This window comes from Mus pahari, chromosome 2 (assembly GCF_900095145.1).
Source record: "Mus pahari chromosome 2, PAHARI_EIJ_v1.1, whole genome shotgun sequence".
NCBI lineage: Eukaryota > Metazoa > Chordata > Mammalia > Rodentia > Muridae > Mus > Mus pahari.
The window spans coordinates 163,675,842-163,679,367 of record NC_034591.1 but is presented as its reverse complement, the minus strand read 5'-3'; positions in this window follow the sequence as shown (position 1 = coordinate 163,679,367).

Genomic DNA, 3,526 nt, shown 5'->3' with positions numbered 1-3,526 from the left:
TGCTTACACGCCAATAGCAAGGGACGAGGCCTCTGCCAAGCGCAGAGGTTTGGTGGCAGCCTTCGTTGGGGCGGGTCCAGCTGAGTCCCCACTCCGCCCCCGAGCGCTTGCACCAGGGCCGCGGTCCTAGTGCCGGGCGGGTGCGCCTTCTGCAGTCTGAGGGAAGAAGAAAGCTCAGCCCTGCACCTAGAATTTATATGAAAATCACCTGAGGGTTTAAGACCCCCGAGGCCTTATAGTCATATTATGATGGGTCAGCAAAGCAGCAGTATATTTTTAAACTCATTGGTCAGCTACTAATGTCACGGGAATTCTGGCAGCAAGGTCAGGGCAGTTTGTGGTTTTTCTGGGAATTTAGTGCGAGCCGGGGCAGAACTGTTATTTTTTGTTATGGTTATTTCTCCGAGAACTGCTAATCTTGTTTTGCAGCTTTAGACTTGGTCTGGTCATTTTGACCGCTAAAACTGTATTTCTACAAGGGTTTCTGGAGTGAAACGCCAAGGGCCAGTGGAAATATACTGTTGGGCTTCAGGAATCGCCACACAAACTGAAAGGAGTGAGTTGGCCTGATGGAATTGGGCTTCTGAGTGCAAGAATTTGTTCAATAAATGCTCTTTGCTGTTGCATACTATTTGAGTCTGGGGTATCACTCTTCAGAGATTCGTGGACCCTAACAAAAGTAGATGAACAGTGATCTCAGTTAAACAACTTACTGAAAACATACCCTATTAATGAACTTTCAGGACTGCAGAAGGAACTCAGAAACGTAATTATAGTCCTAGTCTGCTTTCGGGGTAGGCTTTTTATAGGAAAAATACAGGCTCAAACATTTAATGGGCAAGAAGGGGAACAGTAGGCTTACTAGGCAAAGTATTATCAGCTAACCTTTAAGCTGACTGGTCCTAAGTAAGATATGGAGGTATAAGACCCCCGAGACCTTAGCCTGGGTGCACGACCCCAAAAACACAACTTGACGACAGACCTCTGCAATGGCAAGAGGTTTATTGTTCCAACGGCTGGGGTTGCTCAACCTCGCAGGGAGAGTCAACCCCCAAGCTCAGAAAGCAGAGTTCTTTTATACTCTTTGTGGAGGGTTGAATAGACATATTATGATTGGTCAGCAAAGCAGCAGTATATTTTTAAACTCATTGGTCAGCTACTAATGTTGCCGGGAATTCTGGCAGCAAGGTCAGTGCAGTTTGTGTTTTTTCTCGGAATTTAGTGTGAGGTGGGGCAGGAGAATATTTCTGAGAACTGTTATTTTGTTATGGTTATTTTTTCTAAGAACTGCTAATCTTGTTTTGGCAGCTGTAGACTTGGTCTGGTCATTTTGACCCCTAAAACTAAATTTCTACAGAGGGTGGGACATGGGTGGTGAACATAAAGGACCCTAAGGGCTTTTGCCAGTCTTACACTCCCTCTCCCCACTTCTGCTTCTCCCTCCCACCTGAGGTCAAGGTTAGGTTAAGTTCCATTCTCCACCCACAGGACCTTTCTTAAGTAAACAATTCTCAGAAAAACCGCAGAATGTACTGACTGATAGTCACCTGACCCTCTGGAAAGTCCCAGATAGAGTTCAAATGCACGTCATGATCTGCCCATGCTTACTAGCCAATAGATTTAAAGGTCAATATGCTTAGCCAATAAGTTTGAACTGTAACCTTTCTGATGTAACCTGTGCTCCTAAAAAGTATAAAAACTGCAATAGCCGTTCAGGGTCACCGTCTAGTCACTCTCCTTGAGAGACTAATTGAAGGTTGATCCCATCGCACCAGAAAATAAACCTGTTGCTTTTTGCATCGATCTTTGTCTCTGTGTTGGAGGTGTCTATAAGTAAGTACCACTGACCGAGGGTGGGGGTCTTACAAACAGGGAAAATTGAGATAACATGAGTATTATAACTTTTTGGATTATTAGTAGCACTCTTTAATGTCAGCCACGAAAACCCGCAGTGAGCTCAAACTCAGGTGCCCATAGGGGTGCTGCTTGGTGATCATCTCTGACAAACCATTTTAGACACGACAGTTCGTTCATATTGACCTTTGATTTAACGGGTCCTACCTAAACCTTTGTGGAATTTCTTAAGATTAACAAATCTTATACAGAACAGAACAGGATATGTGCTCAGCATGACCTTGCTCTGAGTCAAGTTATTTTTTTGTGTTAATGACTGGCAGGCATATTATAGCAACAATATAAAATCACAGTAGGCATGGAAAGAAAAGGGCTACAGCTAGTGGGGGCAGGCTTCAACAAAGATAAGCTGTTGATGACCTCATTATCAATCTGTAAATGAAATGGCAAAATCTTCTACAAAGTACATGAAAGAAAATGCACCCTCTGCTGGGTTTAGTGGCATACACCTTTAATCCCAGAATCTAGGAAGGAGAAACAGGCAGATAGATCTCTGTGAGTGAATCCTGGCCTATATAGGGTTATACAGAGAGACCCTATCTCAACCAAAGAAAAGAAAAATAAAAATTTAGAAAATGCTGAAGGGTTCTGGCAGGCCCAAGTATAGCACGGGCCATGCCCCTTCCCCCTTCTCTTTTGCTAAATCAGTAGACTCCCCACTAGACTTCCTTATTTGACTACTTTCTCATGTCTGACTTATTCCTGAGGCTGACCACCAAGGTCCAGCTATGAAAACCAAAAAGCTGGGGCTTTGAAGCCTTGGTGTTACATAATTGGGTAAAGGGGTTAAGGAATGTTATCCTTCAAACTGATAACGTTTGTTCAGACTGCAAGGAGGGACCATATGTCTGGAAAAGGACCTCTTTGACCTGGGAAGGAATAACTTGTCCTATTATCAGTGACCAATGCATTCTTTCCTGTTGATACAAGCTGGCCACAGCTCTTATGTCTCTTTCCTATAGCTTGGGGCAGGGGAGTCTTATCGCTTCAAGGACATTAATTTTCAGCACCCAGGCTTTGGGGGGGAGGAGGTGGGTGCTGGCTGCTTTTTGTCTCTTCAGCTATACAAAATTATGTGTTAGCCAAATGAATTACCTCTTTTGGACCAGCTGCTGCAACACAGTATAGCCCACTAGCCGGAGCTATAACTGTAGGGTAAAAGACAGAGAAAGAACATCCTAACCCTGACTTGATCCCAAGCCCAAGAAGTAAGCCAAAGGAAAAACCACCTGCCCCTGGTTTGACTACAAGCTCGGAGACTTGGAAATCCCCAATCCCCTGTTACTCCTCCTTAACTTCCAAGCAATGTTTCTATCTTAAGATACTTTCTGAGTATGCTCCAAAGTATAAAAGCCTTCCCCTCAGTCCAACACTGCAGTTTCTCTTCCTGTTCAGAAACAGTCACCATGCTGTTTTTCTCCCCGAATAAATCTCTTGTATGAGGTTTGTTCCATGGGATGAATTTGTGGTATTTATTGCCTTTGGACTACCAAGATGCCCTTGTTCCAGAAAAGCCCTTACATTGATGTCATAGGCTCTCCTGGTGCCTGTGCTCCTCCCTCTCAGGGTGTGAGCCACCCTAGGACCCTATCCCTCATCGCACCATCTGGCT